The following is a 21,833-nucleotide window of genomic DNA, read 5'->3' as shown; positions in this document are numbered from 1 at the left end:
TCTGACCTCTGCCAGTCTTTTTAGGTGGGATGCTCCCTGTGTGTCTCCCATGAACAGAAGGACGTACTCCATTTCAGGCCTGAATTGGTTTGTGGAAAGGTAATTACAAAACAAAGGTTCCTGGTGACAGCTGGGTCTCGAGAGGGATCATTCTGTGTGCGTGGCCCAATCCAGCTTTCTGCCATGGTGGAAAATTTCTAATCCTCACCATTGAACACAATAGCCACGGGGCACACAGGGCAATGGAGTGCTGGGTGTGGGGTGCGCAGCAAGTGAAATGAGAATGTGAATTTTTAATTAGAGTTAATTTAAATTCGGATAGCTGCATGTAGCCGGTGGCTGTTGATTCAGCGAGAGGGCGCTGTGCACATTCAGGGTGCTGTGCACATTCAGGGTGCTGTGCCTAGGCTGTGGGGCTTGGAGCGGGCTCAGTAGGAAAAGTGCTTGCTGCCCAGCCGGAGGACTCGCATTTGGGTCCCTAAGACCCGTGTGCTCCATGCCTGAGGAACGGAGACGGCGGATCCCAGGGTCTTGCTTGTTGGTCAGTCAATGTAGCTTAAAACAGTTTCCGGTTCTGAGAAAGACCCTGCCTCAGAAAAAAAAATAAGATGGGGAAGTGATTGAGGAAAGATACCTTACTGTCAACCTCTGGTCTCCACATGTGTCTGCATAGGCAAGGGAACACACACACACACACACACACACACACACACACATGCACACACACGCACACGCACACAGACATACACAGACAGACAGACAGACAGACACAGACATACACAGACAGACAGACAAACACAGACATACGCACACACACACACAGACAGACACAGACAGACAGACAGACACATAGCTAAATGAGTAAACAAATACAAATTGTGACCAGCACCGGTGTAGCCCTGCACGGGTGTAGCCCTCATTCATTTTGCAGGCACCTACAGAGGCTCTGAAAATTAGCATACACAAATGTTCTAAAATAATCGCTCACTAGGGTATACGCCCTAACGAGGCTAAAAACCATGGTCCTGGGTATTAAGGATTTGTTGGACATTTCCGGGAAACGATGTGCCTACCACATGAGGTCTGGCTTACGGGTTGGCGACAGACCCCTGCCAGGGGCCCATGAAGTCACATCAGTTGAAATTGGCCTGATGTTGTTCTCAACAGGGAGCAAAGACACCCAAGTCTCTTCGAGTCTAAAATCTACAGGGAAGTTTCCGTCGATGCTTCCTGTAGACGCATTCCAAACCTTCCTTCAATCAGCACATACTTAATACAACGTTCTTCTTAGCTTGGGACCCAGCAACTCCATATCTAGAAATGATACTGTCAAATACAGGACTGCACAAAGATGCTAATTACAGCAGTGCTTCCATTAGCGGCCCTTTGGAAACAGGCCACACATTCATTAAGAGATGGGCCAGAGGAACAACGCAATAAAGTACTGGAAACAACTCAAGTGGTTATAGAGAAATGACAAAGAAATTACTTGATATAAATGTGATAGAAGATTCTACGCACATTAAAGTCATATTTACATTATAATGGCGCTTATTAATCAGATTTTCATAACGTTCTAAAGTGTTTAAAAATGCATAGAGATCAGGTTGAATGAAATGTGTTCTTCGGACCCCTGTTTCTGAGAAGACGGGGTGAAAATACTTCATCCTCCCACTGAACATGGCTAACAGCTTTGGTCATTTCAATATGGTAGAGAGGATGGCAGATCAGCCAGGGCCCTGTGAACTCATGCGTGGGCATGTTAGTTGATTTTCTAGACCTGTTTTTGCCTCAAATACACCAAACACGGGACTGAAGAAGCTGACAGCCAATCCCAACAAAACTCCAACTTCTTTTGTTGCAAGTCTTTTTCAAACCTTGGCCTTCTTGTAGGCTTCTCCCATCAACTCTTATAACTTAAATTAACTCATTTATTACAATCTACATGCTGCCACGCAGCTCACGGCTTTTACCTTTCTTCCTGCATGTCCTGATCCTCTCTTCCTGTGTCTAGATTCATCTCTTCTCCTCTCTCTGCCCAGAAGTCCTACCTAACCTCTTCCTGCCTAGCTATTGGCCATTCAGCTCTTTACTAAACCAATCGGAAGTCACCTTGGGAAAGACACATCATCCTGGCAAAGACACATCTTCACAGTGTACAAAAAGATTATTCTGCAACATTCTTTAGACCACAAGGTTGCTTTTGGTCGGGACATTTTGTCACAGCAACGAAACAGAACTGAAACAGATGAGACAGAAGAGGCAAAGCCAGATGTAAGTAAGACTCGCCGGCCATTACAGATGTCTAGGTTTGGCTCTGGAGACGGAAGGCCCTGGGGAACTGCGAACTGAGACACACGGGGCCCTGGTGTTTGGCAGGGACCACTCTGACTGCTGTGTTGGAAAGAGAACTGTAGGAGGGGAGAACTTCATGTGTTGGAGGGGGACCTGGAAAAGGCTTGGGTGGGTGGTGGATGTGGTGAGCTTCTGAACAGCCAAGGAAGGAGACGGAGTATTTTCTGATGAGTCAGACTTGCGTGTGAGAGAATCGCTCTGGTTCAAACACTTGCTCTCCAAATGCTGGTGCTGTTTGGGGAAAGAGAGCCCTTAGGGGGTGGAGATTATGGCAGAAGTCATTCCCTAGAGGCCCACAGAGAGGTCTCACAGCTCGGCCTCATTTTCTGTCCACTCCCTGCTTCTAGAACAAGGGTGCCATGCGAACACTCAGGCTCCTGCCACGGTGCCTTCCCCACCGCAATGGGTTGTACTCTCAAAATGCAACCAAGATAAACCCCTCCTCTAAGTTTCTCCTTGTCAGGTATCTGTATGTCTGTGTGCCAGGTGTGCGCAGTGCCCGTGAAGGCCGGAAGAAGGAACCAGAATCCGCTGGAACTGGAGTTACGGATGGTTGTGAGCCACCATGCGGGTGTTGGGAATAGAACCAAGGTCCTCTGCCAGAGACACCAGTGCTGTTAATCACTGAGCCATCTCTCTGGTCCCGGAAGATTGCCTCTCTATCCCATTTTATTCTCAGAAGCTCAGCTCATGAGACGCTGACCAAGAGCAGCTATTCGAACGAGTGGCATATTTACCAGCACTGTGTCCCCCCTCTTGTTCCCAAGAAGCTGTGGGACCAAGCACAGGTCACGACAAGTTGAGCTGATGGGGAACCTCCCAGGCAGTTGTTGCAAGGAAGAGAAGCCACTCTGATGGAACTCCCTTTTATCCCACAAGTTCTCAAAACCCAGACTCCAGGGTTACCTCCGGTTTCCCTTTGGTCACACTATGGAGCAGACTATGGAGCAACATGATGGAGAAAACTGGGGTCCTGGGGTGAATGTGTGGGGTGCCCTTCCCCCACACCCAGGAATGGGGGTCCTTTCACTCTAGCAGCTCAACCGTCTTCCTACTCCAAACAGAAGCGATTCTAAAGCAACCCCACCAACGAAACAGCCTCCAACCAAGCAAGAAAGGGAGCAGAAGGTAGCCCAAGCTCCAGAAGCAGCCCAGGCGCACGCCCCTGCAGTCGCCGCGGAGGTGGGCGGGAATGACCCAGCAGGCCCGTCGAAGACTGTCTTTTATGGGTCACGCACTAATCTTGATCTACAACAAGGGCGTTGGGGGGAGACGATGAACAACGTTCCCCGTTAAAGCTAATGGGGGATCCCCTATAAAATCTAAGGGTGGAGGATGGCATGATGAACCTGTATAGTTGTTTCACGAAGCTTCCAGAAGCTAAGTAAGCCTCTTAAGGGACGTGTTTATTGGTGAACAATTTATACGGCTATATGTACCACCAGCCTGAATGTAATTGCTAAGAATAAGGTGGGAAACCGTTTCGAAGCCCGACTCCAGCTGGCGCTGCACCCCTGGGAATGCTGTAAATAATCGCCCAATCACCGTGAGTGTAAATTGTCTGGCTGGGTGAATACTTCCAGCGAGCCGACAGGTACTTCCTCACACTTTAAGAAGCTGGGTTCCCTGGCACTTGGGAGAAGCTGCAGGATTTCCCCAAAGGACTACTTTGAAGGCCAGGACAATGCACTCAAAAGAACCAGACGTTCCTCTTGAGCTTTTCTCCGGGGTATCCCCACCACCTCCTCAAGACTTCCACCTGGGCATTGTGTAGGCACCCAAGCTCACCTGGGTTACACTGACCAACATCTGTGACAGCCTGTGATTATCTTTTGCTTTGGGCTTCTGTTGGAGGGTAGACCCAAGTAGACCCAGTAACCTACACTGTGGAATGTCAACCTAATGTCACTCTCCTTCGGTCTCTATAATCGGTCAATCCACAAATACTGCCAACTGTTACCAAGCATACTCACTGCCATTGCCCAAGTCCTGGCCATCTCACTTGTGATAATTTTAATGTCATTGGCCCCTATTACCTCATAGGGAGTAGCACTATTAGGAAGTACGGTTTTGTTGGAATTGGTATGGCCTTATTGGAAGAAGTGTGCCATTATGGGGATGGGCTTTGAGGTTTCCTATGCTCAGGATACCACCCGTGTCTCAGTTGACTTCCTGTTACCTGCAAGATGCAGGACTCTCAGCTACCCCTCCAGCACCCTGTCGGACTGCATGCCGCCATGCTTCCCGCCATGACAATGATGGGCTGAAACTCTGAAACTGTGAGCGAGTCCCCTCTTTTCCTTATAAGAGTTGCCGTGGTCATAGTGTCTCTTCACAGCAACAGAAACTCTAAGACACCACTCATGACAATCACCTAAGTGACCCAAAGCTAGAATAATAGAAAATAAATTCCAATCCGATTCCACTCGCCTTTCAAAACCCCAGTGTTCGGCACAAAGCTCAAAAGTGACAACCGAACTCACAAGGCCGGTGGCCCCAACTTGCACAGTCGCCCCCTCATGTGCTGCAAAGCGCTTTCCTGCCACGCCCACTGCGCATGTGTGTGCGTTGTGTGTGAGTGTGTGTGTACATGTGTGTATGTGCTCGTGTGTGTGCATGTGCGTGTGTGCATGTGTGTGCGTTCGAGTGTGCTTGTGTGTATGTGCTCACGTGTATGTATGTGCTCACATGTGTGTGTGCATGTGCGTGTGTTCAGTGCAAGTGTGCATGTGTGTGCGTGTGCATGTCGGGGGTATATGCACATGTGTATGGAGAACAGAGGACAATCTGAAGTATTAGTTCCTCTGGCACGGTCTTTTCTTTTCTTTTTGAGACAGGGTCTTTCACGGGAACGCACCGCCTAGCCTCGGCTGGCCGGTGAGCCCCAGGAGTCTGCCTGTCTTTACCTGGGATGATGCTCATGTGGTATCACACCTGACCTTTTCCATGCGATTCTAGAGCTGAACTCAGGATCGTGTGTGTGCATGGCAAGAACTTTACTGAAATATTCCCTAAGCCCAAACCTCGACTTCTTCACTAGTGAAACTGGATGATGACTTCTGCCTCGTAATGTCTTTTAGGATTGAATGCAATTTTAAGGGGCCCAACTCGTGGCGGGATTGCCATGGAGGGAGGAGGGGTATGATGGAGGTGTGGACCTTCGTATAAACATCTTCCCACAAGATGCGGGTGTGATTCTAAATTGAGGTGGTCTGTGAGGAGGACAATGACAAACCAGCCCCTCCATGCCTCATGAACCTGGCTGTGGGTCGTGCCTCTGAAGACTTATTCGATAACCCAGTTAAGCAGGGGCCAAATTCTTGGCAAAGCTGCTTCGTGCTGTGGTGTAGTGTTTGGTGGATTTCTTCCTGTTTGTTTTTTTTTTTTTGAGCCCAGAAATGATTGTCGTGGCGGCCAGAGCACATGTTTCCCTCCCAGAAGAACATGTGAGTGGAGACTGGTTTGCTCTTGTTTAACTAGTTCCCTCCTGCTTCCCGCCCAGCCCACAGCCCGCCCTCAGCAGGGCTCCAGTTCCTGCAGATCTGCACACTGAGCCCTGGGTAAGGAATGGCGTCCCCCGCAGGTCTGATTGAAGGTTAAAGCAGTCATCTGGGACTCCATGACTGTCACAGGCACAGATTTGAGGGTTGTGGCTGCTGTTTCTTTTCTTAGACTGCTCCCAGGGGGCCGCAGTCTCCAGAACTTGCCAGTGCTAGCTCAGGAGCTGCCTGTTTCCTCACGGCTACAGGATCCCTTAACGGGGAACACATGAGCCTTGGGTCAGCTCCTCATTTTCCTCACCCAAGACTGTACTCCACATTCTTCTAGGAGTTCTGTATCCTTGCGTGTGTATGCTCATGCGCATGTACACACACACACACACACACACACACACACACACATGCAAGCAAGCACAAACATATAGATTGTGTCTCTCTGTGTGTGGGGAAAGAGAACATGTATGTACAAATGGGGTCGTATCAATTAATTCCTTTTTCATTCAGTATGCCACAAATCTTCTCTGACCAGTACACTTTTTATAGACCAGTAAATTTTTTGTTACAATGCCACATCTAGGATTAGAAAGATGGCTTAGTGGTTAAAGAGTCTCACCGCTCTTGCAGAGAACCTGGGTTCAGTTCCCGGCACCATTTTAGGTCAGAAAAGTCCCCAATTATTTGGGACTGTTTTGTATGCTGTAGACATTTTGTGTCTTTGACTCTCGTCTGCTCAAGGCTGGGAGCTGAGTCTAAGTCTATAATGACTGAAAAAATAACCTGACTCAGTCAGCAGCCGGAATGAACCGTCCACCACCCACTTAGGCTAATGATGAATGACCACAGACTGCCCTGCCCAGGTAGGCCAAGTGTGACGACCTTGGGTCCAGGCTGGCCTTGGACGGTCCCAGGCACCGGAGAGATGTTTGCCCACCGTCTGTCACTCCCAGGAGCGTACCCGTTTGGACGGCAGGCCGGACAGGCCACAGTAAGTGTGAGGCTCCAAACAGCTACCGTCCACGAGTGTCTCAGAAAAGACGGGAGGTAAAGGGGCTGTGCGTCTCCGAGAGGCTGAGAACCCAAGAGCTGATCGGCCCATGAGGCTGGTGCCTCGGCAGCCCCAGCCAGGCATGGAAGGCATGGAGGACGCCTAGAGAGCAGAGCCAGAGGCCTTCAGTCCACATAGGAAGGCTGAAGAAGCTGGAGTCTGATGCCAGCAACAAGGGCAATCAAGGGACTTACCGGTGGGGGTGGGGGTGGGGGGATGGGGGTGGGGGGCTGGAGGCTAGGGGTGGGGCATGACACAAAGGCAGACAGACAGCCACACTGCCTTGTCCCCAGATCTATTATCTTCGGACCACCTGTCAGAAGAGTCCACTCATTACTCACTAAGAAGGCCTTCCCTCTCAGTTAGTACAACCTGGAAGTGTTTTCACAGATCCCATCCATGCTGGTCTCTGAAGTCGGCCCCAGATCCAGTCAAGCTTACAGTGAGAATCAGCAGTCATGGGCCCCCAAGCAGCGCGCCTTCTGTGCATGGGAGAGCTTTCCTGCAGGGGTCAGGCCTGGGTCACAGCCGGAACCTGAGGGGGCAGAAGGGGACACCCTTCTGGACTTCAGGTTTCCAGCAGGGAGGGCGGCTTCAGCTGACCCTGCTTTTGCCAAATGCTGTTTCTAGATGGATTTTTCAAGTGCTCGGAGCAGGAAGCACGTCCTGTGTTGGAAGCCAAGATTCTTGCTATTGTTTTGGTATTATTTTTGGCCCTTTATGGGGTTGGGGCTCCTTTAAAGAGAACTGTCAGCCATTCTTTTTTTGGGTAGTGTGTATCAACACATGATTTTCTCTGTGCTGGGCTGCACACAAATCCCTTGAGTCCAACAATTTAGAAGACCGCAGAGTTTTACAAGAGGTGGTACTATTCTTTCCTGAGTCCCTTTACCGCCATCCTGACCCCGGTCATCTAACTTCATTAGGAGTGGTGCTTGCCTCTGGATATTGAAAATCAGAATTTTTCTGTGTAGGTGGAGCAAGAAGTATGCCAAGAGAGTCATAAAAGTTACTGTATAGAATTGATTTAAACAGTGGTACAATTTGGGTGCTCTGTGTTAGGCCTGCGCTAGGCGTTTTCATGGCTGGAACTCCATACTGATGTAAATATTACTAGTTCCCTCGTGGTAGAGCAGTGATTCTCAATGTTCCTAATACTGTGACCCTTTAATACAATTTAGTTCCTCATGTTGGGGTGACCCCCAGCCATAAGATCATTTTCATTGCTACTTCATAATTTTGATACGGTTGTGAACTGTTATGTAAATATCTTAATATAATGGATATCTGATATTTGACCCCCATGAAAGGGTGGTTCAACCTCCAAAGGGGTCTCAACCCACATGTTGAGAAGCACTGGTGTACAGCCGTAAAAACCGGTGCCTGGAGAAATTCAGTAGCTTGCGAAGCAATGTGTAGTTTCTGGGCTGGGGAGATGGTTCACCCAGTAAAGTGCTTGCTGGGCAAGCAAGAGGACCTGAGTTTGGATCATCCGCACCCATGTAAAATCTGGGTGCAGCAGTGGACGCCTGTGAGCATAGGGCTGAGGGAGTAGAGACAGGAGGATCATGAGATTGCTGGCCGGGTAGGCTGCTGAATTGGATTAGAGACTCTGTCTCAAAAATCAAGGAGGAACGTGATGGCATCTGATGCTGACCTCTGACCTCCACATGTACGCATGCATATGTGCGTGTGCGCGCACACATACACATGCTTGCACACACTCACACACATATGCACACACAAATACTCGCATACACATGCTTACACACTCACACATGCACACACATACATGCTCGAACATGCATATGCACCCCCCTCTCTCTCACACTCTCTAACACACACACACACACACACACACACACACACAGAGCCATAAAGTACTCGGATCTGGGGTAAGATTAAAGTTCAGGTCAGCCTCGTGCAGACCCTGACAGAAAGAGTGGCATTGCAGAGCCGGAGCAGCTGTCCCCTTACTTCTCCTGAAGTGTGCAGCCCCCTACTGGCTCTGGCTGCCAGAGGTCCCATGTGGGGTCACGTATATAAAGATGACTCTGGCCTGAAGGCAAAAGGTCTGGGTATGAACAGTGAGACCTGCCCACTCTTTACTAAGTTTATTGGGCTGCTTGAATGCTGCAATGCTCATGACTAAGGTCTTCATAATTGTAGGTTCTGATGGCTTTCATTATGGACACATGCCTGTTTCTACCTGTCCTTACACAAGACGGACACATGCCCATGCTCACATGATCACGCACACATACACACACACACACACACAGGCACGCATGCACACACGCATGCACACATGCACACACGGAGACAAGTAAATTTCCGTCTTGATTTCCCCCATGATGTCTTCAACTTCCCACCCAGAATCTCTTCCTTCCCTGGAGGTCTAGTTCCCCTCACTCCTTTTTCCTGATCTTCCTGCAAATGCCTGGCCCCAATCCACGCGAGATGAGAGGGTCCTGGTGGAGAGTAGCAAGGCCACAGCTGAGCAAACAACTCACAGCACATATACTGCGCCCAGATGGGGACTGAGGGTCAATGGTGTCACCTGTCTTTATGGAAGGGAGCGTGTTATTATGTTAATTACAGTGTGCTGGCTTCACTGGGAGCCGAAAATAGACATATGTGGCTTCTAGGAACAGCCACCAACATTCCTTTGGCTTCTTTGGCTTTGTGATTTTTTTGAGCAGTCTTAGCTTTGATTTAAAATGCTAAAAGGCTATCAAAAGCTGTGCTGTGTCAAGCATCCTGGGGAGGGCAGTTTACTGGGTCACATTATGGTCGTCTTCATCATGTCCGTGGCTCTATGCTCAACCGTGAAGTGCCGTAGAAGAGGAAACAGAAGGGGCAGCCCCACTCCGTGGACCTAGTCCAGTTTTTTCCACGCTATAGCCCATTACAGATGGGTCCGGGAGACCTTTTCCCTGGAGGAGGTATTGGGAGAGGCTCAGGCTGACTCTGCAGCCAGGAGAGAGGTACTTAGTTCCCACCCTGAGCTCCTCTGTGCCACAGACTTGCTGAGCACAGCATGAACTCTGGAAGGCAAATGAGCTGGAGGTTCTGGATGAGGAGGACTGTGTGAGATCGAGTCTGGTCCACATCTGTCCATCCCGAGTTCTCAATGGTCCTGTGTTCTATCAACAGACAGTCAAGCCGTAGGCCAGGAAGGATGAACTTCTGTGTGCCTTCACTGCTCAGGCAGGGCATCTCAGGAGAGAGAGTTGAGGTGAAGCAGAAAGGGCAAGAAATGACCTTGTGATGGCTGCCATCGTCATGGGGGCCCCTGTGTGCTTATGCCTGGGGACACCGATGTCTTTGGTGACGTGGTGGTGTGGGAAGTGTGGTAATAGGGATCAGAGCTGGGATGGTGGAGCAGGACCCGCGTGTGTCTGCGGGTCTAAGGCAAAGGGACTGGAGTAGCCTCGTCCCTCCCCACGTGACCTAATGTGACACGAAGAGAAGGACATGACTAGGGACCACATGGCTGGTGGGTGTCAGGGGGCCAAGCAGAACTTTACCTCTGGTCATTACGGGGGACTCTGAGGATTTGGACACTTCAGGTCAAACAGCTGGGGCTGACATCTGTTCATTCTGATGATAAATCGCTCTTCCTCTGGGTGGAGAAGAGATTAGAGTGTGTCTGAAGGGAACATGAGCTGGTTTCATGAAGGAACTGCTCTCTAGAGCGAGAGGAGAAAGGAACAGCTCACGGGCCATGGCTGACCAGCTGGCTTCCCCTAAGCACTGCGGTGCCCTAAAAGATAGCATGGCCATGAAAACCACAGCTCCTACAACTCCAGAAGGTAAAAATCTTGAGAGTCATCTGAGGATGGAGGAATAGAGGTTGCAGATCTAAAGGGGGGCATATAAACAAACAAAATACCAACGGATACCGTGTTGGGTGAGCCCCCAACCTGGCTCAGCCAGTAAGGCACTTGCTGCCAAATCCAGTGACTTGAGTTCAGTCCCTGGCTCCTAAATGGTAAAAGGAGAGGACTGATTCCCTTAAATTGTCCTCTGACCTCCACACATCCGCACACAGAGAGACACTTGAAAAAACATACCATACATACATACATACATACATGCATACATACACACACACATACATGCAACTAAAGCAGCTGGCATTTGTTTTTCTGAGACAGTCTCACACTACCTCCGGTTGGCCTAGAACTTGCTGTGTATCCTCGGGTGGCCCCGAAATCAGGGTCCTTCTGTCTTGTCCTCCTGGGTGCTGGGACTGCAGGCGTGGTCCACTACCTCCGCTTGCCATCTGTGCTCTTACACACGGCAGATGGGGTGCAGCTGATGGTCGCTCCCAGAGCTGTTAGCATCTGCTGGTGATAAGCACATGCTTCCTAAGACCCCACGTGCTCTCTGCCCCTGACTCCTTCTCTACGTGTTTGTATCCGTGTCTTCATATCATTCCAGCAGAAATACCAACATATGCTCACCAAAAGATATTTCCAGATTTTTCACAGCATCCCTATTCATAGCAGCAAGAACTGGATGTTTTCCAAGAGCCCAACACCGATTGGATGGGGAACTGTGAGGCGCTGAGATCGTGAGATGCAATCAGCCGAGAGACTGGACCACCATCAAGACTGCTACTCAGACTGGACCACCATCAAGACTGCTACTCAGACTGGACCACCATCAAGACTGCTACTCAGACTGGACCACCATCAAGACTGCTACTCAGACTGGACCACCATCAAGACTGCTACTCAGACTGGACCACCATCAAGACCGCTACTCAGGTGAGCCTCCCTGGATGCCAGCAAAAGGAGCCAGATGCAAGAGAATGCAGGGTATATGGCTGGATTCATAAAGAGAAAATCAACCCAGAGACCAGCCAAGCTAACCATGTCTGGCAAAGCTCATACCATAGTCATCCTCAGGTGGAGACAAGGGCATGATTGAGCGTGATGGGAGATTCCGGGACACTATGGGTGCCAGTAAGAACACATGTTCAACTCAGTCTGTATCCACGACACCTGAAATTTTCTGTACGTAGGTGTGCTGCTTAGTTCGGGCTGTCAACTTGCTTGGATCTGTACTCAGTTAACAGACATGCCTCTCGGTAGGCCTGTGAGAGCATCTCCAGGAAGGATTAACCGGGGAAGGAAGGCTGCTCCATGGTGGGCAACACCTTCTGACTGAGAGCTCAGAGATAAGGAGTCAGAGGGAGAAGCAGGGCCTCTTTGCCTGCTCGCCTTAACCCTCTGCTGGCGAGTGCAGCTACGCTTTGCTGCCTCCGCGGCACTCCAGCTTCTTTGGCTTGCCACCACAGACCGAAGACTCTCTAGGAGTCCTCCAGTCTGCAGCACCAGATCAAAGTGGCTGAGACGTGCAGCGTTATGGCTGAGACACAAGAGTTACGGCTGACAGCGTGGTGACACTTCCCATAACGAGTTAGAAGGAAGTCTCCCGTTCCTCCAATCATGACTCATCTCCTCAGAGTAAACATTGAAGCAGGGCCTCAAGAATGCTGATTTGAGGTTTAGACAAGTGCATCAGTCATGGTTTCTGTTGCTTCGATGAAACACCATGACAAGTAGGGGAGGAGAGGGTTTATTTGGTTCACACTTCCACATCGCTGTTCATCACTGAGGGAAGTCAGGACAGGAACTCAAGCAGAGCAGGAACCTGGAGTCAGGAGCTGATGCAGAGGCCATGGAGGGGAGCTGCTCACTGGCTTGCTCCCCATGACTCGCTCAGCCTGCTTTCTTATAGAACCCAGGACCACCAGCCCAGGCATGGCCATACCCACCATGGGCTGGGCCCTCCCCCATCGAACACTAAACTAGAAAACGCCCTACAGCTGGATCTCAAGGAGGCATTTCCTCAACTCAGGCTCCTTCCTCCCTGATGACTCTAGCTTGCATCAAGCTGACACACAAAGCCAGCCCGGACAGCGAGCGACCCCCTTCCTGGAGTCTCGCCGTGTGCTTTCTCCGGCCTCGCCTTGACCTCACTGATGAGGCGGTCATCATCTGCCATCCTCCACGGAGGCCTGGTGGCTGAGCCCAGCTGCTCCGTGTCCTCCGTGTTTCTCTCCTTGAACAACCCCGAGTGCCTGCTTCTCCCTGGGGGCTACAGGGTGGAAAGCAGAGTATTTGTAAACATTGCTTTGGCCATGTTCCTCACGTGCCCAGGCCATCGTACGCTTCCTCCTCCCCTACCCCGCACCTCTCCTCCTGGCTCCTTTCCCCCCTTCCTCTCTTCCTTTCATCCCCTTCCTTCTCTAATTGCATACCCTGGGCTCTCAGAGATAGCCTCGGGATGTTCTCAGGCTCCCATGATGCTCTGCGATTCGTTCCAGTCTCTGTGACTTGTCCAAGAAGGCAGATCTGAGTTTGAAATGTGACAAAGCTTCCAGCAACGAGCTAAAATTATTTAGTTTCCTTTTACTTCAGTTTTCCCATCCCAATAAAAAAGGAAAAATGGTAATATCTATCTCACCAAAAAGGAACTTAGCAACTCTCCCAGCACACAATAGATGCGTGATGCTTACCTGCCTGCCAACACAATGAACCCTTTAAAAAACAAGACAACCTTTTCCACTTTATGTTATGAGTGTGCTGCCTGCATGTGTATGGGGCGTGTGCATGCCTGATGCCCGAGGAGACCAGAATTGGGAGTCGGTGCCAGAGGCAAGCTTCTCGGCATGACCTGATGGCAGAATCCAGACTCAATTTTATAGACTAATTAATCGGATGGGAAAGGGAAGGTTCCAGATAGGCCATGCTCACTGACAACTGCTTCTCATATTAAAGGTTTGTCCTAACTCCTGATTTCATGGAAGTCCATGTGTGGGCAGTGACAGCCCTGACGCTGTGTTCCGGAAATCCCCTTGTTCATCCCATCATTGTAGCCCAGGCTATCCTGGAACTTGTGATCCACCTGTCTCTTAGTGCTGGGATTAACAGGCGGGCTCCACCACACCGAGTTCAACAGGAAGTCCTCCTCCTCCTCCTCCCCTCCCTCCTCCTCCACCCCTCCCTCCTCCTCCTCCCCTCCCTCCTCCTCCTCCCCTCCCTCCTCCTCTTCCTTTCTTCCTCCTCCTGCAGTGCAGGGATGCATCAGCTCAGGTGATGGGAACTTCTCGTGGTGTGGATGCGAAGGAGGTAACCTTTTTCTTCCTTTCTTCACTTTGGAGACGGTCCTGCCTCTAATGGCAACTGTTGTCCCAACTCAGATACCCAAGATGTTCTCTGGAGGACAAAATGTGAAGGGACGGAGGGGGAAGGGAGGCAGGGAGGGGGAGGGGGAAGGAGAGGAGAGAGAGAGAGAGAGAGAGAGAGAGAGAGAGAGAGAGAGCTCACACAGGCACAACAACGGGATATTGGTCTCCTAGTGTTCAGAGAAAAGTTATTCGGACTTCTCCCTCACTCTTCCTGGGTGGAATAGTCTCCAGTTTAACTCTGAACAGAGGGAGCGTGGCCCCTTCTGGCCACCAGCTTCTAGAAGGGTCAGATTTTAATCTTTTTTGGCTACATGGAAAGCTATCTTTAGCTCCTATAAGACTCCCCAAGTGCACTGTCTTTTGAGGCGGGGTAGAAAGAGCCTAGATTTCCCATAGACACGAGTGAGCACTGGCTCTGTTCCCAAGGAGGAGAGGATAGAAAATGAGACAGGTTGTGAAAACGGCGCTGGAAAACAAGGGGGTTGAACTCGCAGGTAAGTCCACGTGAAGACGGTTGGAGAAATAGGAACATCAGCATTTAGGGCAGGGAGAGAGACCTACGGCAAAAGACAAATAACAGCAAGCTTAGTTTTGCACACTTTAATAGACTTTGTTTATAGGCCTAGAGCCAGGCAGTGGGATAGACCCAGAATGGCTCGCACGGCCGGATGCCACAGGCTGTCTGTCTCATTTGAAGGTGGTCTGGACAGCTGGCTGCTTGGGATTTACCAAGTGTCCTGCTCATTATGTGGCTCGATCCAGCCTCAAACCGGCGCTCCTCCCTCCTCTTCCTCCCGAGTGCAGGGCTTGGATGTGGACACATTCCATGACTAATGGAGTCATGGTTTTGATTACACAGCATCGCCAAGTGGACGCATTATTAACGGGGCTGTGACTCGCTGCTACACAGTTTGGTCCTCAACGCCCAGAACACCGCTGCCCTCCTGGAGGAGTCGCTGTGAATGGGGTGTTTGCACTCTGCCTCCTCTGCCCCAGTAGTCTCTGGACAAAGGGCAGCTGCAGCGTTCATAGTCGGGTATTGATCTCGTTTATGACTGAAACACTCAGCAAGGAAGGATCGGCTGCTTTGATGCCAGCTGATGGTTTCTTTATGCTTTATGACAGGTGTGGCCCAGGGACCTCTTCTCCAAGCCTGTGAGACTTATTGCTGTTGTTAACAACTCAATCATTTCTCGTTCCTGACACTTTTACCTATCCACCAACTCCTTCCGTTCTCTCCTATGACTGGTGTTCACCCTCCAGGGTGGCTACCAGGGCTGTGAGCCTCAGGCTGATGAATTTCCAGGGTTGACACTGCCTTCGTAGGATGTAGCTTACAGTGCTGGGATGGCCATCTCATTACTCTCTTTACAAAATAAATACCACGATCCCACGAATAAGCTGAAGCTTAAGGAACCCGCCCCGTGACAGACGCAGCCACCTCATCCCGGGCTGCCTCTTGTGTTTTTACTTGACCTCCTGCAAGGGAGCTCAGCAAAGGGGCAGGCAGAGGGGCTATGGAGTGGAACTGTTTCCAGGTGGGATCAGTGGAGACATTGGGACTTGTCTGTTGGGATGATGGTGACTCCCGATGCAAGGAGGGGTGACAAGGAAAGGGACAGTTTATCCAAAGTTTCCTCAAAGCAAAAGCTCTAGCCGCTGACAGAGGCCATCCACACACACCTCAGCCTCCATCCACACACACCTCAGCCTCCATCCACACACACCTCAGCCTCCATCCACACACACCTCAGCCTCCATCCACACACACCTCAGCCTCCATCCACACACACCTCAGCCTCCATCCACACACACCTCAGCCTCCATCCACACACACCTCAGCCTCCATCCACACACACCTCAGCCTCCATCCACACACACCTCAGCCTCCATCCACACACACCTCAGCCTCCATCCACACACACCTCAGCCTCCATCCACACACACCTCAGCCTCCATCCACACACACCTCAGCCTCCATCCACACACACCTCAGCCTGCCTCTTCTCTACACACCCTGAAGGGTGCTGGACACCACTTGGTATCTTCTTTTTCTAGTTTAGCCTGTTTTCCCTAGGAATGACAGATCTGTATCAGTGTCTGGAGACATGCTGGACCAGGAACCCTTAGAGAATGAGGTGGGCGGTCTGATCTGCTAGAGCAAGAATCCCCAGAGCCCGGACACTGTCCTCTGGGAAAGTCAACCCTACCAAATGCACACTTGGCCTCTCTTGAGGCCTGTGGAGAAGTCTGATACCACTCCGACTCACTAAAGATGGTGAGCATCCCAAGCTGGGTTTGGACGTACCAGTTGGCAGGGTCGTTCACGCTGGACGTAGAAGGAGAAGCCACAAGGTGCTCTCTGGCGGTCTTCAATGACTCTCTGTGATGAGCATGAGTGATACAGGCTTCCAGCTCACCTTGTCGACTCGGGGAGAACCAATCCACAGTCCTGGACCACTCTGCTCAAAAGTGGAATGCCAATGTTCCCAAAAGTGGTCCAGAGGTTCTCCACAACCCCTATCAAGATTCCAGCGGCATTCATCATCAACATAAAAAAGGAATCCTGAAATTCACGTGGAACTACAAAAGACCCAAGATGCCAAAAGAATCCTAAGGAAAGAGAATGCTGCCAGAGGCATTACTAAGTCTTGTCTCAGGTCAGACTGCAGAGAGAGCGTGAAAACACCAGTGTGGCATCAGCACTAAAATAGACATATAGACGGGTGGAATAGGACGGAGGACACAGGTATAAACTCATGGAGTGTGGCTGTCTGGTTGCTGACAAAGATGCCTGCGCTGGTTCGGTTTTGTCAATTTGACACAAACTAAAGTTATCTGAGAAGAGGGACCTCGGTTGAAGAGTTGCCTTCATCTGATTGGCCAGTGGTTGATGACTGATGGGGGAGGGCCCACCCCACTGTGGATGGTGCCATCCTGGGCTGGTGGTCCTGGGTTGTGTGAGAAATCAGGTCAAGCAAGCCACGAGGAGCAGCCAATAGGCAGCTCCTCTCAGTGGCCTCTGCATCGGTTCCTGCCTGCTTGGGTACCTGCCCTGGCTTCCTTTGATGATGGACAGTGACCTGTAAGCCAAATAAACCTTTTTCTCCCACAAGCTGGTTTTGGTCAGTGTTTCGCCACAGCAGCAACCAGGAAACTAGACAAATGTCGAGAGAAACCATGGGAAAAATGACGACCACTTCACCAAACGGCGTCGGAACGCTCGATGCCTACACGCAGCAGGGTGAAGGGGTAGCTTATCTCTGTCCTTGTACACAGGGCAAACACATCAGGATACAGGCAGTGGCAAGTAGTTTCTGAAAAGGAACCCAGTAGCTCATAAAATAGTAGCAAGCATTGATAAACAGGATCACATAAAAATTTAAAAGCTTGCTTATAGCCAAAGAAACAACTGAATGGGACAGATTACAAGATGGCAGAAAGTCTTTGCAAGCTTTATATCCAGTAGAAGAGTAATATCTAGAAGGTTATAAAGAACAAACAAAACCCTATGTACCAAAGCACCAAACAAACAACCCAATGGATAAATGAGATAATGCAGCAAACAGACAGTTCACAAAAGATGCAGTACAAACGGACAATCAATATATGGAAATACGTTTCAACATCCTTAGCAACGAGAGAAAGACAATTTAAAACAACATTAAGATTCCATCAGTACGGCTACCATAAAGAAAGCAACAGCAGAAGACGCAGTTTTGAAAAGGGAACCTCTTACACACGCTGGTAGGCTGAGGGGAACCGGGGAGGAGGGGACTCAGGGTAGCGGCTTGCTTTAGCTTGCCTTCCGTTGCTACGATGGACCACTCTGACCAAAGCTACCTGTGCGAAGAGAGGGCTGATTCAGCTTACGGTTCGCAGTCCACCATCGGGAGTAGCCAGGGCAGGAGCTGATAGAGAGGCATGCATTCGCCCAGAGAGATAAAAAAGTAACATAAAGGGGCTTTGAATATGGCCACCGCCTGTTCATATGTGTACACGCCACAGTGTATATGGAAAGGCCGGAGGACAACCTCAGGCGTCACTTCTGGGCCTCTGCCCCGAGAGGGGGGTCTCTTGTTCATTCACTGTGTACGGCAGGTCAGCTAGCTGACCTGTGAGCTTCCTGAGGCTCTCCTGCCTCTAGTCCCTTCCCCATCTCACAGAGGGAGCACTAGGGATTAAGACACAAACCTGGCTTAACATCCTTTCATCCGTTCTGGGGATCTGAAGGTAGTTCCTCACGTTTCCATGGTAGGCAATTTCCTATGGAGCCATCTCCCTAACCAAGCTTTCATGTGTTGGAGGCTCTAAGGGGCTGGTGAAGGAGGGGATGCGGTCTGTGTCCTCAAAGCATCTGTAGCAGTGACGCAAACAAGAAGCCGTGAGAGCTTCCTGAGTCACGGCTTGCACTGACCTCAAATTTACAAGCTCGGGCTCGCTGGAGGCTCCAGGGAACGCTCGCAGGTAGAGGCGTGCGAGCCCCGGGCTGTGGCTCACCTGCGTGGCAGTGTAGCCGACGGCCATGAAGCTGCCTGTGTCTGCTGTGGCTCTTAGTTATCAGCACAAGAAGCCGACGCCAGCTGACTGAAGCAGAGAAGGGCCCGGAGGGAAAGGATGTGGGGGCGCTGGAAGGATCAGGAAGGTGGGTAGCTGAGGCTGGAGACAGGCATCCGGGAGCAACGCCCTGAGTCACATGACAAAGGGGTCTGGAGAAACTTCCACTGCTTAGGTCACTGAACATCACCGCCACCATCTCTGTGACGTGAACTTGAATCTGAGAAGGGGAAGGGGGGGGCACGGGGATCCATTGAGTCTATGGCTGTGTAGTGATCCGTAGCCAGTCAGTGTGGCTCAGAGTAGGTGGGTCCAACTCCAGCCTGTGCCCGGGTTGAAAAGGCTCCTGGGAAGTCAGATCCTGCTGTTTGGGGGGTCTTCAATAGGAAAAGGCACCAAAACCAGTGAAGGTATATAAAATAAGGAACTTGGGTAGGAGGGGTGACTCGGTGGTTAAGGGCACCGGCTGCTCCTCCAAAGGGCATGGGTTCAGTTCCCAGCACCCACATGCTGGCTCACAACTGTCTGCAACTCCAGTTCCAGGGGATCTAGTGCCCTCTTCTGGCCTCCAAGAGCACCTGGTACATGTGTGGTTCACAGACACGCTTTCAGGCAATCACCCACACGCATAAAACAAAACAAAGGGAAAATTTTTATTATTTATTTTTAAGTTTAAATTTAGATTAGAAACAAGGTTGCTTCACAAGTCAGTTCCAGGTCCCTCTCCCTTTCCCTCCCCTCCTCCCGTGCCTTCCACAAAGGGAAATTTTAAATAAGTTGAAGACATAACTTATTTTTTAAAATGAAATAAGTAAAACACAGATCTTGGCAAATAGAAAGGACGTTCGGAGAGCGGGTGGCCAAAGAGCGTGATCAGCCCTCGCTACTGAAGCCTCAGCTGAGAAATGAGGAGCAGGGTGGGGGTGTTAGGGGGTGAGGGGGTGGGGGGTGGGGGGTCCTAAGGCAATGGCACACCATCTGCCAGGGTTTGAGCCCTTCCTGTCTATGATGAGACTGCAGAGCAGTGTGTCACTGAAACCTCTTGGCTAATATTCCAGCATCCTGCCTGTTCACAACGAGGTGACTGCGTTACAGACACACATGTGCCACAGCCCAGGGATGGCACGGCAGAGATCTGCGTTATCGGCAGAGCCTGACTTCTGAGACCGTGGTGACACTCTGATGATGAGGACATGGGGGTGGCTGACACTGAGAATCAGCCTGACGAGGCCTAGAGTCACCCGAAGACACATCTCTGGGCACGCTCGTGGGGGGTTCTGAGGGGCTAACTAAGGTGGGAAGACCCCCACCCTGCAGGCAAGTCGGCACCCTCCCATGAGCTGAGGTCCTGGAGGAGCAGAAGAATGAGACCCAGTTGAATGCTGTGTTCCTCCCTCTGCTTTCCTGACTGGGCACGCCACGTGACCAGCTGCCTCGAAATCCTACCGCCATGACTTCCAAATCCTACCGCCATGACTTCCCCAATGTGGTGGACTGGACCTCAAGTTTTAGCCCCAAATAAACCCTTCCTTCTTTAAGTTTTGTCACAGCAACAAGTAGAGGAACTGAGACACTGGGTATATTTTTAAAATTTAGGATATTGTAACCGGATCTCCCCGGGCCTCATCGTGTGCAGACAAATGAGATCACGTGGTTTGTCAACATGACCTCCTGAGAATTCCATTGCAAGGTATTTTTGGAAGTCTCTAAGAACAGCTCACACAGGCTTGTGAGTCAGAGCAAGGTACTGGAGGCCACCACACTGTCATCATGCTCTGACTACTGCAGGCCTCCTACAGGAGCTGATGGCCATAGTGGGAAGGAGGTCCATTGTGGGCAGTCCCCTGTAGCCACTCCTGACCAGACTAAAGATACCCCACCTCCTAGCTGAGTCATCTGTGGTGCATGGTCTCTGCGAGCCAGGCCTGAGACCTTCAAGGATGAACTGGCCCATCCCCCAGCTGTAGATTGCTCAGATCAGTCCGGCCTTGGATCCTACTGTGTGTGTGCCCTGTGACAGAGAAGTTTTGCTTATTTGACAACATGTGGTGAGAGAAGACTCCAGTGCATTGGGAAGCTATGGTCATGTCTTTCCCAGGCCTGCAAAGACCATCCATGTAGGGATGTTCCATCATGGAGGCCTGCGTGACCACACCCTGCTCTGTCAGATCCCCCAAGGGGATGTAGGAACCAAGGCTTAATGTTGGGGAAGTCCTGTGTATGTGTCAATAAAGCACTGTTGGCCAATAGGGAAGCAAGATAGGTGGGACTAGGAGTCCAGGACGACTCTGGGCAGGAGAAACACAGGGAGTCAAGATGTAGCTGTGATAGGGGTAAGAAGTTTGGAACTATTCTCCGGTAAGAGAAATACTTAGATTAACAATTATGGGGTAAATACTTAAGTCAGAGCTAGCCAGTAAGAAACAAGCAAGGCCAACAGCTTCATAATTAATATAGCCTCCTGTGTGTTCATTTGGGACTGATGTGGCTTTGGAACAGGCTGGCGGGAAGGCTTCCCTTTACAGCTTAACCCTGAATGAGGACTAAGCGAGCTCCACTTGTCTGCTGTGGGACAGAAGCAGACAGACCAAAGTCACTCGGGCTTTTGAGTCACCAGTGGACGAGCCGTCGCAGCATGTGGGAAAGTGTAAGTCCTACATACCCACCCAGGCAGAGTCAGGGGAGAGACGCTCTCTAAACTGCCCTCGGCTGAGCTGCCGACCAAATCCTCTCACAGGAAGCGGGCCAGAAAAATCTGAGAAAAGGCCACGAATGCGCCTTTCACAGGCACCTCCGAAGGCCAGCCCAGCCCGGTCCAGCCCAGTCCAGCCGGGTCCAGCCCAGTCCAGCCTGCTCTCTCAGCCTACCCATCTGCTCTCTCAGACCTGCTCCTGTGACGACTGGCCAGTCCTCTCACCCTCCCATGCCCTAAGATCTTCTGCCCTCAGATCTGTGCCTAAGGAGAGCAATTGACTTGTCTCCTTGGGAGCTGCCATGTGTCCTCCTTGCTGGCTGCCCCAGCTGATTCCCGGCTTCTAGCAGTTTGAGGCTTCACAAGGGCTATCATTCCTGTGACCTCACAGCCAGCCTTAGGCTCTTGGGGTTCTAGAAGCTGCGCTCAACCCATTTTCACTCTTACACAAAGGGAACCCGGTGAGGGCTCACCCGGGGT

The 21,833-nt window shown here is 50.8% G+C and overlaps 1 long non-coding RNA gene across 1 annotated transcript; it reads right to left on the bottom strand.

Annotated features, from left to right (window-relative positions):
* Nucleotides 1–273: 273 nt before the first annotated feature.
* On the bottom strand, nt 274–7,487 carry LOC121137618. The gene is made up of 2 exons (XR_005874908.1): nt 7,273–7,487; nt 274–586 (listed from the first exon to the last, which is right to left on the bottom strand). It is a non-coding gene; the product is annotated as an uncharacterized LOC121137618 (long non-coding RNA).
* Nucleotides 7,488–21,833: the final 14,346 nt, after the last annotated feature.

The sequence above is a fragment of the Mesocricetus auratus genome, unplaced genomic scaffold, assembly GCF_017639785.1.
Source record: "Mesocricetus auratus isolate SY011 unplaced genomic scaffold, BCM_Maur_2.0 Super-Scaffold_100691, whole genome shotgun sequence".
NCBI classification, from domain to species: domain Eukaryota; kingdom Metazoa; phylum Chordata; class Mammalia; order Rodentia; family Cricetidae; genus Mesocricetus; species Mesocricetus auratus.
The sequence above is the reverse complement of the archived record's forward strand: the minus strand, read 5'-3'. Positions and strand labels throughout refer to the sequence as shown.